The sequence below is a fragment of the Balaenoptera physalus genome (assembly GCF_965194825.1).
Source record: "Balaenoptera physalus genome assembly, chromosome: 21".
Lineage (NCBI taxonomy): Eukaryota > Metazoa > Chordata > Mammalia > Artiodactyla > Balaenopteridae > Balaenoptera > Balaenoptera physalus.
Window position 1 is genome coordinate 24,021,138 of NC_138902.1, and position 18,391 is coordinate 24,039,528.

Below are 18,391 nucleotides of genomic sequence, written 5' to 3' on the forward strand. Positions count from 1 at the left end.
CCTCTCCATCTGTTTCTTTCTTTCTATACTTACATACACTTCAACTTCTCCTAAAATAAGGAAGCCATCATTCAATCCTGTCTTCACTTGGAACTATAATTCCCGACTCTGTTTTTTGTTACTAAAGCTTTGGGAATCATAACAGATATGCATTGAGTGTTCACTAATTGTCAGATCGTATTCTCAGGGCTGTACCGGATTGCTATTTAAACCTGACAACAATCCTAGGAGCTAGGATCTATTAATATGCTCCTTGTACAGATAAGGTAACTGAGGCTGAGGTGTTTAACTAACTTGTCAAAGTTCTCACATTGGAAAGTGTTGAACTTCAAAGCACAAGCTCTTAACTCCTGCCTTTCCATGTATGTGTGTTACACTGCTCACCACACTTTCTCACCCTGTTGACCCTTATCCTTCTATTTCTAAACTACTGTGCTTGTCCGTTTACCAAGTTCCTCTCAATATTGGCCTGAAATCTTCCAGTTGTATACATTGAAAGGCACAAGATGAATAGAAAGAATAAATACTTTAAGTGCCAATTATTTTTAAATCATGTTCGACATTATGACAGCATAATTCCATGTAAAAATTTGGAAATAGTCTGTTGAATAAATGTGAATAAATATCGATAAACTTGGAGTATGCATTAGTTGAAATGCTGTGTGCCATTAATAATGCTTACATTAGAATACTAATTAATTAAGCTGGAGGCAATAAAATCACCATGAAGTAAAAATAAAAACCTTCAAAAATCCATCCATAGAAACACTGAAAAAAATAACGAAATATATATATTTTTAATAACAAAATCTATTACAGTGAGTAGTAGAATCCTGGTGAGATATTTCCATTTATCTATTTTTTAGTAGGTTCTAAATTTTCCATAGTGAGCACATAATACTTCAATAGTGGAAGGATAAGACACATTTGAAATGTAGTAGAAATAGTATATGTGCAAGAGCTGAGGTATCCTGAGTCTTAGTCAACAAATATCTGTGTGGTTTCAGGTAAAAAACTTCTTTGGATATCAGTTTCCTCATTTGTAAAAAGAGCACAAGGGACTAAATATTAATTACAACTCCCATGTATCATATTGTAACTTTCATTTACATATACTTTCAAAATCTTTCATATAATCATGAAAAGTAGACAATATTAGCCAACTTCTTCTGAATGAAGAAGTTGAGTTTCTGAGCACTTAAGAAACAAACAGTAGGTGGTGAGGACCAAGAGTCAAAACCATGTATTTCCAAAGAGGATATTTAAAATCTCCTCCATCACAAATATATATATATATATATATATATATATATATATTTTTTTTTTTTTTTTTTTTTTTTTTTTTTTGGCTGCGTTGGGTCTTCATTGCTGTGCGCAGGCTTTTCTCTAGTTGCGGAGAGTGGGGACTACTCTTCGTTGGGGTGTGCGGGATTCTCATTGCAGTGACTTCTCTTGTTGCGGAGCACAGGCTCTAGGCATGCAGGCTTCATTTGTTGTGGCACACGGGCTCAGTAGTTGTGGCTCACAGGCTCTAGAGCGCAGGATCAGTAGTTGTGACACACAGGCTTAGTTGCTCTGCAGCATGTGGGATTTTCCCGGACCAGGGCTCGAACCCGTGTCCCCTGCATTGGCAGGCAGATTCTTAACCACTGTGCCACCAGGGAAGTTCCCATCACAAAAATTTTATATACTACATTCATATAGTTCCTATTACTTGTGACCTCTTTTCTTCACGTCATTGTTTTTGACTATTACCTCCAAATTCCTTCCAATCTTTTGGGTCTTGTTCAGTGGTTTCTTTCCCATTTATGCTAGCAATTACAGAATATCTTACCTATTTCTCCAAAAACCTTTCCTTAATCAGCCTAGCTGACTGTATCTCCTCACCATTTTTGACACACACACACACGATGAGGTTGTTGAGACCTTACATGTCTGTGCCTGCTCTTACTTCATTAATGATAAGGACCATATCTTTTGTTGATACTGTATTTTACTCTTAAACACACACACATGCTTCAACAGTTGCACATCACTAGATGGGTCAGCACATTGTAACTTGGGTTTTGCAGATTATATCAGTTTGTGGGAAGTCCCCGGAAAGTGGTGTGTGTGTTCTGCAAACGCTGGGTTCCCACATAGTAGGCACCATTTTCCTCCTTTTCTGCTTCAAATGAGGCCAAAAGGTGACTCTTTGCTCTACAGGTCCTAAGTGGAAGTTAAGGTACTGATCTCCACGTAAGACGCCACCAGTCCCGCTGACCAGGCAGGGAATATGTTCATGGGGATGTTTATCTGTCACTGTCACAGCCAGAGCCAGCCACTGGCAACCCTTATACCACTGCCTTCTCCCTCTTGGCTGCAAAAACTGTAGAACCGATGCTATCATTATTTTGTACTCTTAGTGTTCTATAGGTAATTTAGTTTTTATTAAAATAGTTTTGTTGTTGCATCCCTTCCTGAGTCTTTGGGGTTTGTAATGGAGGAAAATCTATATGACCTTACACTGAACATCACGTCTGCCCCCTGAAACACTGGACCACATTCCTGTAACTGACCTAGTCCTTCTGATTCTCACTCACCTTTTGATAAGTTATAGGAGATGCCTTATCTCTTCATAATCATTAATTCAACTATTCAACACATAGTTATTGAAAGTTCATTATGTGCCAGTTCGTTATGTGACCGAAGTTTTGGTCACAGATCAAGAATGAGACATGGGGGAGCCAAACTTGGAGAGCTGAGCGTAAAAAATAAAATAAAATAAAAAATAAATTTAAAATAAATAAAATAAAATAAAAATGAATGAGACAAAGCCCCTTCCCCCTTTTGGAGTTTATATTCTAAACAGAAACACAGATATTAAGCAAGTAAGTATATATTAACTGTAATGATAGCTGCTATTAAAAAAAGTCAGAACAAGGGACTAAATAGTAATGTGCCTGTACATGCATGCATGTGTGTGTGTGCGAGTGTGTATATACATGTGTGTGCCTGTGTGTGCACTATTTTAGATTGGGCTCTAGGAAGGAATTCCTCTATGAGAAAGTGGCATTTGAATGGAAGTGTGGGGAAGGGGTTTCATTTGAGGGAGAAGCAAACATAAATGTCACAAGCAGGAGTATCTGGATTTCCCTGCAATTCAAGGTGGACATGTCTTAGGCATAAACTGAGTCTCCTATTATATATATTGTTTCCTGGTTTACAAAGAAATGAAATAAGATATCTCAAGAAAATATTTATAAAGGCAAATTTCAACATTTAAATATTAAATTATATGCCTAAGCAATTATTTGCTTTATAAAGTGAGCCCCAGGGACATAGCTGTTGGAAAGACCCGTTTGTCCCTCAAAACTATCAAATTGGTTACGGCAAGATTTAAATGAGGTAGTGGGTATGATTGCTCATAAAACAGACAACACCCCCAAACCAAAAAGCTATACATGGTGATTCAAATAGTAGGGATCATTATATAAAAGTGTACTATATTTTGAAGTATATTAACATTTATACAATGTCTATTGTTATGTTTAATTCTGTTTATCTGATTAATAGATTTTGACAACCCAACATTTTATATATTCCTTCTCAGCCCAGTAGAACCAGCCATATATTTACTGGTAGGTGGAGGTGCAGACCCACATCACTGTTAGCAAGACCTTTCTGAGCCCCTAACCCATCCAGGATGCTACATCCATATTGGATGTTGTACCGAGGTAACAAGTGTGATCCTGGCTCTCAAGTAGCTTATAAATTAGTCTGGGGAAAGGAGATTCCTTTTACCACCAATGACAGTAACAGCAAAGGACAGTAAACAGCCTTTCCCTCCTTATACACCAAAGATACCCAGCTAAGCAAGTTGGACGTCAAGATTAATGAAAAATAAGAGGTACACTTCATACATAACACAGAGGGGAGGCTGACCTGATTCCATAGAGAGGCAAAGGAAGTTAAGAGTTTCCATCCTGAGAGGTGACAAGGTGAAATTGGAGGGAGAGAGGAATTCTAAAGATTATAGGTTATAATCACAGAGAATTACAGAGTTCAAAGCTTTGGTTTAGTGTCATTTAGAGTCATAGTAAGAGGTGTGTGTATTTTTAGGAGTGGTCCGATGAAGGAGGAATGAAAGTCTTAAGGAGCAAGCTTCTTCATATTCAGTACTAAACTGGAACTTTACACTAGCTATGTAAAGCAGCAAAGCAATTACACCTATGCTTTATTTTTACAGATGATCAGAGAGATTAAGTGCCTTGCTCCCTGGCAAGTGGTTAGTGAGTTACAGGGCAGGAACTCAGTGTAGGAACTCACTAGGTTCCTAGTTTACATCATCCATGATCACAGTCTCCTTCCACTGTCCCAGGTAGCCTCTTGATTTCAAAATCATGGGCCAGCCTTGCACTATGACCTAGCTTTAAGCCAGTGGTGACTTTTGGAGAAGGTATATTGCATATCCATATGACATGATGACATAAGTCATATATTTAGAGAATTTTCTATCTTCTTCATCTTGCTTCTTTGTAACTATGAAGTATTAGGTCATCTGCACTTCAAAAATGTCTCAGTGCATCCAAGAATCTGTTCCAAAGTTACCATATTTTTGGAATACACATCATTGTTATGTATTATAAGATGTAATGGAAATTTTATGTTAAAATTCCAAAATTATTAATATCTTTCTTGTAAAACAGCCATTATACTTTTACAGGATCTATAAAAAATAAGAGTGATGCAATTGATAAGGTGGTTTATTTCTGAATCTTGACGTTTCTGTTTTAAGCACATCAAATATTTAGTAAAAAATCTTAACAGTAAGTAAAAACACACTAGTCTGCTATATATGAACACAAACTTAAGCTAGAAAGGTCTTACTTGTTTTTAGATCAAGAAAACAAAATCAAGGATGATAAAAGCTCTGTTTTTCCATTAACACATCAAGAATCACTTTCTGTAGTTGTGTTCTGGTTCTGTTCTTTATACCCTCCACGAGAAACCGTGACCACATGGTCCATTTAATGTTCACTAGGCTTAAGCATTCTAACACATACTGTTGTCAAATAGTATGAATGGCAACACTGAATCTCATTGATTGTTCTTTTGTCATTTGGAGCATAATAAGCCACTGATAATGTTTGTAAAGCTGAAGATCCCATACTGTTCTGGAAGGGTGAGGGGGAGGGATAGTTAGGGAGTGTGAGATTGACATGTACCCACTGCTGTATTTAAAATGGATAACCAACAAGGACCTACTGTATAACACAGGGAACTCTGCTCAATATTATGTAACAACTTAAATGGGAAAAGAATTTGAAAAAGAATAGATACATGTATAATATATGTAGAACTGAATCACTTTGCTGTATACCTGAAACTATCACAGCACTGTTAATCAACTATACTCCAGTATAAAATAAAAATTTTAAAAAATAGTACCAGTTGTTTACACTATGAAACAATATCAAGTCTTGAACCAAGGTTTTAGTGAAAAAATACACACAGGCTATGGGACTGTGGCCTGTTTAGGCACAAGACTAGTGCAGAGTGAGGGCAACTATGAATGATAATAATGACAACAGCAGCAAGAAGAATTCATTACTTCTAACAGTGATAGTAGTAACAGCTAACTCTTGAAAGCTTAGTATGTCTCAGGCTCTGAACTAGGCATATGACATCAATAACCACATTTAAAGACTCTATGGAGTATAATAAAAATAATTAATATTATTTTTTAAATAATTTAAATAATTATTAAATAATTGAATGCTCACTATGTGCCTAAGACTTTACAGGATTATCTCATTTAATTCTCACAAAACCCTCCAAAGTTCTTGGGGAAATAGGCATTTAAAAAAATAAAATCAAGGTATAATTGACATATAACCTTATATTAGTTTCATTTGCACAACGTGATGATTTCATATTTGTATACATTGTGAAATGAGCACCATAATAAGTCTAGTTAACATCTGTCACCACACATAGTTACAAAATTTTTTGTGTGTGTGATGAGAACTTTCATGATTTATTCACTCAGCAACTTTTGAATATGCAATACAGTATTGTTAACTATAGTCTCAAATGCTGGCAAGTGGGAGCAGAGATCATTACTAGGGTTCCCTGAGCATGGATGCCACCTTTTCCCTCCAGGTGAGGAAGGGGGACTTGCTGAGATCAAATGTGGTTCAAGAACCCAGAGAAGCCAATGTTTGTAAACATTCTTGTTAATAGGGACACATTTATGTTGGACAGGCCCTTATGGAATGATGATGCAAATACTGAGCATAAAAGGATAGCAACACATCAAGAATTAGGGTTTCCAGATCTGGTGAGACCCTGCTCTGCAGATGGCAGGTGGTGTCAAGAGCAGCTATGTGCCCTCGTTAGGGATGTTGAATTCAACGGGATATGATGCCAAGTTGCGTCTGCTCTCATGCAGGGTGGCCATTTTGCTTCAGAGATGTTTTGAGTGTGTCCTTGGCCATTTAAATGAGGAGCTGACTCTAACTGCTTCTACGTGTGATGTATCGATGGATGTGACAATATGCTGTCATTGTTCCAGTGAGTACTTCTGACACACTGCAGCAGGGTGAGGTGAATGTCCCCATTTTACAGATGGAGAATCAGAGGCTTAGTGTCACTCTGTATCTTGTCCAAAGTCATTCAGATGATTAGTTGTAGAGGCAGGCTTCAACCTGAGGATGGCTGACCTCAACTCTTCACTTATTATCCCCTCACTCTGTGTGAATAAAGTACTGGTTGAGGAAATAGACCCTCCCCTTCACCCCCGCCCCGGCTAAGTGGATAACAATATTATCGACATTTTTTATTTTGCACACAAACAATAATTTCATCTCATAAATTTCTCCTATATTTACATTTTCCTCTCTTAAAATACATGGCCAATTAAACACTTTTCTTTTTTTTCTATTTAGTCATTTACGTTCTTTTGTTCTTCATAGATAAGTCTTTACTCTTAAATCTTTTAAAATATTATTCTTTTGAATGATTTCACATCCTACTATGACATTTGGTCATAATCATTATTTATGTAGCATATTGGTGACATTTAATTATGCTTTTGTTTGCTAGATCTCCTAATTGTGTTTCAGTGAAAGCTCAGATGAGATCAGAAAGCTGAGAGCTACTTTAAAAATGCACGTTTACTGACCTCCCCCCAGTTTATCCCTTGCGGCTGGATGCCTTCTGCCCTTAGCCAGTGACTGATGCAGAGTGGGTGCCCAGAAATGTCTTTCAGATTAAATATCAAAACCTCTGCAGGTCAGCAAGTTAATAGCTTTTATTCTTTGTTTCTGTTCCTGGAGATGAGGCATTAGAGAGTGGGGGTGGGGTGTTTTATAGTAAACATTGAAAGAATATGTAGGTGAATGATTTCTAAGTAGTGGGGTAGGATGGGGTGATAGGAGAGAAAAAAAGATTTCAGGTAGTGGTGATTTAGAAGATTGTTTTAATTTTTTTGACCAAAGCTAAGATAAACTAGAAAATCTTTTCCAATGCAGCAGTGAAGAGAAGGAAGATTAACATTAGCCACAGATATATTTTTAAAAACTGGAGAGGAGACATGGTTTACAGAGATGTGTGCAAAATCAAATAACAGTGATTAGAGCTTTATAAATCTAGTCATAGAGGACTTGGAATTTTTGATAATCACATAGATTCTGAGAATGTGCTGACCTCAATATATCAGTCCTGATAAAAAGAAGGTATAATGGAATGGAAAGTATGGGATATTGAGAAGCACAGACATCAAAAATAAGTGAATAAATAGGCAGTTGAGAAACAGCAAGAGCTGAGAAGGTCCGGTCAAAATTCACTATGGTCAGTTCTGTCATCCCAGATCAGCATTTCATTACTACCTTAAGAAAGTATTGCTATGATTAAAAATAGTTCTAAACTTAAATCAACCACTCGTATATCCCCTCCACAGTAAAATTTCAGTACTTCTTAGTGCATGACTTTTGTGATCTTTATGAAATCCCAGGTTTAATGAGCCTTTTTAGATATGATTAAAGTGAGGTGATTGAAGTCTGGTACTCAAAAGAAAATTCCACTCAACGTTCTGATTCTTGAACTGGATACACTAGAAAAGCACTATCCCTTACAAAGTTTGTCTGGACAAACTTCGGCTTTGGCTGTGTCACACATTTTCTCTATAAGTATTGTTCAAAAAGCATGCATTCAGCTCAGTCAATTTTTGTTATCACCAAAATGCTTGTTAGGCTTGAAATACAAAATTAATTATTTCTGAAGTTGGTAATGAGGCTGTTAAGACGAGATAAGAAACCCCAAACAGTTAGTTAATGAAGCCTTGGGACATGACCATCACTCATCTGGGGATTTGTTCAAATAGCCATCTACAAACATGGTTTTGAATGTCAGAATAGACCCTGATCACAGAAGAAAACCAGGACAAGAGAGTTCAGACTATCCTCTCAGGATTTAGCAAAATCTGTGTTATTAGTTTTTATACAATAAATGCAGGATCTTAACTGTTTAGAACTATCACAGTTCTCTTTGAGAGACATGGAACTGATACTCCAGATTACTGTGATATCAAACAAACAATTTAACAGAATAATTTTTTATTATTATCATTATTAGCTTCATTGAGTTATAATTTACATACAATAAAAGTCACCCAATTTCAAGTGTACAATTTGATGAGCTTTGATAAATACATAGAGTCCTGTAATCACCAACAAAACCATGCTATGGAACATCATATTCACACCAGAAATTTCCCTTGTACCCTTTGCAACAATTCCTTTCTCTTAACCCCTGGGTCTGGCAACCATTAATCTTCTTTCTGACACTATAGTTTTTCTTTTCATATAAGTGAAATCATACATTATATTTTCTTTTGAATCTGACTTTTTCATTCAGGATAATGGTTTTGATATTCATCGAGATCATTGTATGTGGCAGTAATTCAACCCTTTTTTTCTGAGTGGGATTCCACTATATGGATGTACCACCATTTGTTTATCTATTCACAAGTTGATGGACATGTGGGTTATTTCTAGTTTGGGGTTATAACACATAAAGCTGATACAAACATTCATGGGCAAGTCTTTGTGTGGAGGTATGTTTTCTTTCCCTTAAGTAAGTACCTAAGAATGGACTTCCTGGGTCACATATTAAGTGTATATCTAATTATATAAAAAACTGCTGAACTGTTCTCTAGTGTAGCTGAACTTTTTTTAAAAAAAGATTTACAATGTTGTGTTAGTTTCAGGTATACAGCAAAGTGATTCTGTTTATATATACATATATATATTTTATATATATGTATATATATTCATATATATATATATTCTTTTTCAGATCCCTTTCCCTTATAGGTTATTACAAAATATTGATTATATTTCCCTAGCTGAACTATTTTGATATCCAACAATCTCTGGAAAGTCCAGTTGCTTTACATTCTAAATACACTTGGTATGGTCACATTTTTAAATTTTAGTCATTCTAGTGGGTGTGTAGTGGTATCTAATTGTGATATTAATTTTCATTTTCCTAATAATGTTGAGAATTTTTTCATGTACTTATCTGACATTTATGTATAGCCTTTGGTGAAGTGTCATTTAAATAGTTTGCCAATTTTTCACTTGGGTTTTGTTTCCTAATTATTGAGTTGTAAGATCTCTAATATATTCTGAATATAAGTCTTTTGTCACTATATATTTTGTTAATATTTTCTCCCAGCCTGTGACTTTCATTTCATTTTCTTAAGAGTGTCTTTTGGTGGGACAAATGTTTTTAATCATGATGAAGTTCATTTTTTTTCTTTTGTGGTTTGAGATTTTTCTGTCTCATCTAATAAATATTTACATAACTTAAGATCACAAACATTTTTCCCTATGTTTCATTTTAAAAGTTTTATAGCTTTAGCTTTTATATTTAGGTCAGTGATCTATGTAGAGATAATTATTATATGTTATGAGTGATCTATGTAGAGATAATTATTGTATATGTTATGAGGCTTATATATATATATGAAATATATTTTATAATATATAAATATATACATATATTTTTTGCACATGGATATACAAATTTTTTGTTAACATTTGTTGAAAAGACAGTCCTCTAACTACTGAATTGACTTTGTACTTTGGTTGACATTAAATTGATTATGTATGTGTGGACCCCGTTCTGAATTCTCTATTCTGTTCTACTGGTCTATAAGTCTATCTTTTCGACAATGCCATACTGTCTTGACTATTGTAACTTTACAATAAGTCTTTATTTTTTTTCAAAAATTATTTTGGCTATTTTAGGTCCTTTGAATTTTCATATAATTTTTAGAAACAGTTCATGAATTTCTTCAAAAGAAAGTCTTCTGAAATTTTGATTAGGATTGAGTTGAATCTGTAGATCAATTTGAGGAAAATACGCCTTTTAACACTATTGATTTCCAGATCAATAAACAGAGATATCTCTAGATTTATTTAGGTCTTTTTAAACATTCAACAATATTTTCTAGTTTTTGGTTAATAAGTTTTGCATTTTTGGTTAAATTTACTCAAACATTTTCTATTTTTGATGCTATTCTTAATAGTTTTAATTGTTTGTTGCTAATATATAAAAACACAATTGATTTTTGTATATTGATATTGTAATTTGAGATGTGATTAAATAACTTATTAGATCTAATAGTTTTTCTGTGTATTTCTTAGAGTTTTCTACCTAGATGATTATGTTGTCTATTAATAAAGACAGTTTTATTCAATACATATTTGTCAAATGTCAGTTATATACTTGTCAAAGGTTTAACAAATATATACTTGTTATGTACTGTAATTTATTGTAATTAATGTCAAAAGAAATTTGTCAAATGTTTATGTAACAAACATATACTTGTCATTTATTATAATTTACTCTAATTATTATATGGTTTTTCTTCTTCTTGATATCATAAATTACACTGATTGATTTTCTAATCATAAACTAGCTTTGCATGTGGATAAACTCTACTAGGCAGTGATGAGATAAATTGAAGAAGAAGAAGGTATTGCTTGTTCTAATGATTACTGAGCCTTGTATGTGATTGGCATTTAGTAAATATTTAGTTTTAAATATAGTAAATTAAAAGAAGTAAATGAAAACTAGGGAAGAAATTTTTGAAAGGTTAAACTTAGAGAAAATATAACTTTGCAGGCTTTCCTGAAGTAGTACCTTGTTGTAGAATTGTGGTATTTTGTGTTGTAAATTTCCTTAAATTCAGAGAGAGATAATTTAGACCAAATAGCCAATGCAGTCATCAAACAAATAAGGAATGACAAAGACAATTATTTTAGTATTCATTAATTTATATCATTTACATCCCATGTATAATGGATATGTACATAAATTGTATATATGTACACAAATAAATCAATTTATCTCTCCTCTCTTTGTCATTCTCTCTCTTCGCCTCTTTCTCTTTCTGTCACATACACAAACACATACACACACACAGACACACACACACATGTGGGCAAATAGGAAGTAACTTAATACATTGTTTACTTAGATGACAAACCAAACAACTTACAAACCAGAGGCCTAATGAAGGTCTTAGAGCAGCCAAACTGAACAACTTTTATCAGTGATTTTCTTTATCATGTATTTCCTCATGATCATATATATATATATATATATATATATATATATATATAATTATATATATATATATATATAGAGAGAGAGAGAGAGAGAGAGAGAGAGAGAGAGATAGAGAATGTGGTACAATTGTTTGGAGCAAGTTTGGCTTTGTGGCTAATCCTTACATCATAGATTAAACACAGTACTTTAGCATGAGAAAATGAAATTTAGTAATAGGTGCAGAGATGGGAGGATCTGAGAGAGACAGCACGAAGGGAGAGATTACAAAAAGCAGACAAAAGAACTGAAAAATGTAGCAGCTGGGGCTGCTCAGTGATTGCATTCTATTGTGCATGATTCATGCCCCTGAGTGTAATCACAGAATTTTAGCACAGTCTAATAGCCTACGTTCTAAGATGATGAAATGGAGCCATTAAAAATAAGTTAAGTCTGATCAGTATATTCTGTTCAGCAAGGCATAGAAATGTACAATCCATTTTAAAAAGCTGTCCGTTAAAATAGTTAAAAATATTTTGGCACTTTTTGGAGTAAGCTTTATTTCTCTTTTTTCCAAGGGAAAAATTTCGTTTTTCCAAGGGAAACTCACTTGGAAGACACACTTCAACATCTCTTTGTTCAGTAACGCTGCTCAAATGAGGAGTTTGGTATATCCCGGAGCAGTCACCACCACGTAAGTGTCACACAGTCGGTACACTGCCAACCTAAGGGGGCGCTCTTAACATAAACGTCAAGTTTAATAGTACTCCCTCTCTGGAATTGTGCGGTATTGCAGTCCTGTTTACAGGGGCTGGGATTTTATGTTTCTGTTGTGTTCCCTGTCAATATCCCCAGTGCTAGGACATAGTGCATGGTACATAGTAGGTACATAATAGCATTTTAAAAAGTTAATTATGCCGCGATGGTGAGAGGCCCGCGCACTGCGATGAGGGGTGGCCCCCGCTTGCCGCAACTGGAGGGAGCCCTCGCACAGAAACCAAGAGCCAACACAGCCAAAAATAAACAAATAAATTTAAAAAAAAAAACGTTAATTATGGATGAATGCAAACGTAACTAAATTTAAACTGTAACATTTAGAAACAGAATATTTGAAGAACTATTTATCAGAAAAACGAATAATTCATTAGATGCCCATTTATTAGATGGCCAAAACATTCAGGACATCCTATTTAAATGAGAGCAGAACATGTGATTGAAAGGTAACAAGGAGGTGTCTGTAAAGGAAAGGAAAGAACTGGGAAAGCTTCAACTTCATGAATGTCTTGGATGAAAGCTTGGGGGTTTCCTCTAAGTCACCTTTGCCTGCCAGGGTTTGCAGTGTCTTTCCTGGCCAAAAGTGGGGCCCAAGGTGGCTTCCTGCACTCCCAGGATTGGATCATGGTGCATCGCATGGACAAGGTTTACCCTTCTCATTCTGTGCTCTTAAAATCTCAGTCTGTTGTAAATTGATTCTGTGGTGGTGGTGGACTCTGCTTAATTTACTCTGTCACTTCTAGTTTCCTACCATATATGGAGAGCATTTAGACAGATGGTGATACTAATGATGACAACACATTGAATTTGGAATCTGGAGATTAAAATTCTACATCTGGCTAAACCATCTATGCTAAGATAAATGATATTATATTTGGGGGAAAAAAACTTTGTATTTGCCTGGTATCTTTTATTTATCTACAAGGTTAGTAAAACTTCAGCATTATCATACTATTATGGATAGCAATTAAGCAATTTGGAATCCAGTGTTTCCATACCTCATGATGAATAAAATGCTACAAACTCTGTTAGACATATTAAAAATTAACCATTTTTGAAACTTTAAGTTTATTGATTTTTTTTAAGGGCACATTGGGATACCAGCCAAGCACAAGAGTTCATACATAGTCATTAGATGTGTGCATTGGCTTAAAAGATATGTTGAAGAGAATAGGAGAGCAGATTAAGAAAACATTTTTTATGGCATCTTGGAATTCTTATCTATTATAAAGTCAAAAATAGTTTTGAAAATCCTATAAAGGATGTGCTATTTATAGGGCCCATGGTCAGCTTGTCAGATGTAATGGTTTTCTCATATTGGTCATTAATCTTTACTTCAGCAATAATCACAGACCACCATAAATTCTAAATACCCATGGAATTTCATGGTCTGAAATTATTCTGCACTTTAATGCCCAAACATTAAAAATAGACCAAGAATTTGAGAATATGTTTTCTTTTAATCAGTTGCAATGTAAAATGCTTATGAATCTCAATCTTGAAGAACTATTTTAATATGATGAAATACTTTGGAACACTTTAAAAAGCCATAACAGGATTGAATTACATCCTTTATATTGGAATCAACAGAGGAACTTTTTAAAAAGCCATATTTAGCTGCAAAGTTTTGCAAGATTATGTTCAAGGTGCAACTTGAAATCACCTTCCAAATGTCTCATTTATGGAATATGACTAGTTTATCCATGAATCACCAGCATGTCATTTGCTTCCGCATTGAAGTTTCATGCAAACTAAGGAAATACCAGAGCCCTCTGTTCTCTTGGGTCTTTTATTATGGGATCCACTCAGTCTGTACTGCCTTTTGATAATGAAAGCCAGCATTAGGAGATAGGCCATGCTTCCAATGGGGTCGACATCTTAGTAATTGGCCCTAATTACTCTGGAATATTACATCCCAGGTTTAGGCTTCTTTCCATCGTCCATATTTTATTCATCAATCATGGTTTTCTGTCATAACTTGGCAAAAGTCTCTAGAATGCTGTATATTGTTAAAACAATCCTACATTCCCTGAAATAGACGTTCTATGTGTCCAAGAGTGAAGAAATCTTTGGAGAAGTTCTTTCTTCTTAAGTATAAAAAAATACTCAATAATAATCATGTGTTAAATGTCTATGACAAATAATTCCTTAAAATCTTTGGATGAATCAACTACTTTTATTGCATGTGACTGTTCAGTAAAATAATGAGGGAAATTTCACATTATCTGACAGAAAGCTGATGATATAATGAAAGTACAGTACTACCTTATATCAAAAGCAGTTTATTGGGAAATAATAGTATTTTCAACTCAAAACTTAAACAACCAAACTGATTTTTTATACCCTTCTGGAAATTCTTGATAATTATTATTGATTAATTATTATTATTTTTTAAAATAAATTTATTTATTTATTTATTTTTGACTGTGTTGGGTCTTCGTTTCTGTGCGAGGGCTTTCTCCACTTGCGGCGAGTGGGGGCCACTCTTCATCGCGGTGTGCGGACCTCTCACCATCGCGGCCTCTCTTGTTGCGGAGCACAGGCTCCAGACGCGCAGGCTCAGTAGTTATGGCTCACGGGCCTAGTTGCTCCGCGGCATGTGGGATGTTCCCAGACCAGGGCTCGAACCCGTGTGCCCTGCATTGGCAGGCAGACTCCCAACCACTGCGCCACCAGGGAAGCCCCTATTGATTAATTATTGATCTTTCCCTAGTAAGTCACATTTATTGAAGAAGAAAATCGATACATCTGTCTTTGACACAGCAGAACTGTAACCATAGATATCACTCTCTTGACTAACACTCTTCAGGCCCCAGGGAAATACTTCTCTCCATCTCTTGTTCTCTGTCTGAAAAAGGAAGGTGGGTACATCCTATTGCCCTGAATGTTGTAAAGGCTTATGGGTTTTGTCTCTGCTGGCAACAGAGACAGACGTGGCTCATGCATTAAGAAGGCATATTTGTTGAGGTTGGAAAATACAGCAGACTTTATGTAAGTGTTTGGTAGCTTGACTTATAGCTTAAATGTTTAGCCTCAATTTGTACTCTCGTCTGCCTCAAGTCCCACCTTCATATATCTGACTCCTCCTCTCTTGCTAATTTCTTCTCTCAGTGCCTGTCTCTCTAAACACTTTATCTAGTCATTTTGAAATATCTGCCATTTCTTAAAACACCTTTATCTCTCACTCACTTTTCACTGGTTGTTCCCTTTCTTGGAACCTCTCTTCCTTCCTTGTCTTCTGGATGAAATTTTTTCATCTTCAAGAATCTATTCAAGTGTTAACACTGCTTTGAAATTTTCTTAAGAACCCCACACCTCACCATAGATTGATCTAAAATAGCACTTAAAATATGAAATACTAACATTAAGTGCTAATATTAAGTTCTGAAATGTTAAGTGCTTATATATATATGAGGCTAATATATTAGGTGTGGTGCCTAGCACAGAGCAAGACCTCAATATGTTTGCTGTTGTTTTTATTAGTTCTTTTTGTTACGTTTAATTACCCTCTCCTTACCCTCATCTCACCCGCCCCCCATGCTAGATTAGCTAACACTATGTATGTTTCCATAGCATTCTGTACTCCAATATTGGCCGTTTTTAACACTCACACACTCAACTAATACTTGTCTTTCTGTGTATGTCTCATTCATTCTTCTAAACCAAGCATCCACTATTAAACTGAATTAACAAATTAGTTTCCAGAGGGAAAAATAGGAGATGAGATTTGTAGAGACATGTGAGGGTCTGGAATATAGAAGTAGACATAGGGATGATGGATAACATTATGGGATTTTAAAAGAAAATTAAAAAGCTATGAGGAATATAAAATAAATATTTACAAAAGTAAAAGAAGGGACATTTGAGGCATTTTGTTAGATGCCCCCAAGAGGTTATTCATCTGAAAATGGTAGAGAATTGTTAGATTAATGAGTTTACTCCCTCATCCTTTTACTCCAGTTCCATTAGAGATATTCAGCTGCCTTACATCAACTGCCAAGACTTCTTCTTCAAAGTCAGTGTGCCTTGTTTATAGCTTCTTCAAGGAAAAAACTCTCAGTTAAGCCTGAGATAATTCTTTTTATTGTCATCATCTGGCATATAACAGGTGCTTAACAAATAGTGTCAAGTATTGACCTTAAGAACAATAATATAACTGTAAAAATATGCATACACATTATCACTTCTGGAAAAAGAAGTTTGATATAAAAATTGTAATGGAGGTTCAGAAAACTATTCTTACCCTGGTCAGCTCTCATATGGAGTTAGCAATACAGTGGCTTTAGTTGACCGCGTATCTTAAGAGCACACCACCTCTTAATAGCATAGAAATATGATCTACTTCTATGACAACATATCAATAAACAAGGTAGCCGGTAATCAATGCAACCTAGTTTCTATGGATTGGTATTATTGTTGATTATTTGTTTAGCTGAGTCGAAAATTGTTTCAAAAACTCTCTGTAGAGCACTAGGTGAGGTAAGCAAATTTAACTGTTTTAACCCTACAATATCTTTTCCACTATCTGTGCTTCTACATTTTCATAAGATATCCCAGTGAAATTCCACAGAAACATTGCTGCGTAGCTAATACTCATAGCATAACTCATGTATGTGACACAACTAGTCTAAAAAAGGCTAATACATTAAACAGCAGAGGAATTAATTTTTAAGCCATGTTAAAGATGTGGCAGAAAAAAACATCTGGAAAAGAACAGGTTGATTGAAATAGGCCTGCATGGTTTCAGAAATGGAAGATCATATTAAACTAATCTCCAAAAGAACTCTGAGAGTATTACTGCCAAAATAGACAAAGGCAGTTCAAGGATGTAATACATTTGGATTTTCAAGGATGATATGCAAATGCTGGAGCTTGAAGGGTCAGTCTAGCAATGCGTTATCCTTTTATCCTTCCCATTGTTTTCAAAGATGGTGATCTGACTTGTTTTAGAGATACACAGGAACAGGCAGAAACATTCACATTCATTAGGAAATATTTATTGTGCCTACTATGTGCCAGGCCAGTTCTGATATTAGAGAAACAAGTGGTGTATCTTCATCCTTGAGATTCCAGAGCCTGGTCTGAGAGCCAGGCAACTACCTTAACCACACAATAGAAAGAGGCACTAACCCAGACAGATTTTACATGATCTTCTTGAGATGTTTAAGGGAAATATGAATTTTAAAATTAAAGCTGTGGATAATCCTCATTCCCATCCAATGGTGATGAAATATACAGGGAGGCATATGGTTTTCTGTAGAAGCACTTTGTAAAAATAGAAAAGAAATGATATAAACAGAATCTTAAAACAAAATATCATTATGTACATTCTTTTAGTTATTTCTAAAGCAGCTTTGACTCTCTTAAAATAAGCTTAAACCCTATTGAATAGATAAACCATTTAATCAGATTGGTGACTACAGTTATCCCTTGAATCTAGCTACATGTTTTATGTTTAATCATGGAATCATAAGCTAGAAAGAATCACGGACAACTCCAGTTCAGAGATTCTTGAAGTGTGTTTTATAATACAAAATAAAAGTTTTTACAGTCAAATAGTCTAGAAATCAATGGGCTAAATGAAGTTAAATGGGTCTTTCTCCTAAAAGAATTTTCAGTGAATTTACTCTACAATGTGTATTGCTTTTTCCACAAAAAGATAGCACAGTTTATAGTATTTCCCAAACTACCCTGAACACACACACACCCACACACTGTCCAAGAACACTTCATGGGAATATGCACTGGAAAACTCTTTGGAAAATATTGCCTTTGCCCAAGTCCCTTAATTTGCAAAGACAGAATTAAGATTCAGTGGGTGAAGTGATTTACACAGTCAAAAATCAGCTATAGTGAGCCAAGACTAAGAATCTCACTTTTAGATTTTCATTTAGCCCTCATTCTTTTAAACCACTGTCTTCAATTTGCATACACATATCTCTCAGAGCACTTAAGGATTTTCCTGACATATGTAGGCATAGATAGTTTTAAGAGAATCTAGTTCCATATCTATTTCTTA